A 376-nucleotide genomic window follows, 5' to 3' on the forward strand; every position below is an offset into this window, starting at 1 on the left:
ACGGGAGTTGCATAATCTCATAGTCATAGGAACATGTATAAGTCATGAAGAAAGCAATAGCAACATACTAAACGATCGGGTGCTAAGCTAATGGAATGGGTCATGTCAATCAGATCATTCAACTAATGATGTGATCCCGTTAATCAAATAACAACTCTTTGTCCATGGTTAGGAAACATAACCATCTTTGATTAACGAGCTAGTCAAGTAGAGGCATACTAGTGACACTCTGTTTGTTTATGTATTCACACATGTATTATGTTTCCGGTTAATACAATTCTAGCATGAATAATAAAAATTTATCATGATATAAGGAAATAAATAATAACTTTATTATTGCCTCTAAGGCATATTTCCTTCAGTCTCCCACTTGCAC

This window comes from Triticum urartu, chromosome 2, assembly GCF_003073215.2.
Source record: "Triticum urartu cultivar G1812 chromosome 2, Tu2.1, whole genome shotgun sequence".
Taxonomy (NCBI): Eukaryota; Viridiplantae; Streptophyta; class Magnoliopsida; order Poales; family Poaceae; genus Triticum; species Triticum urartu.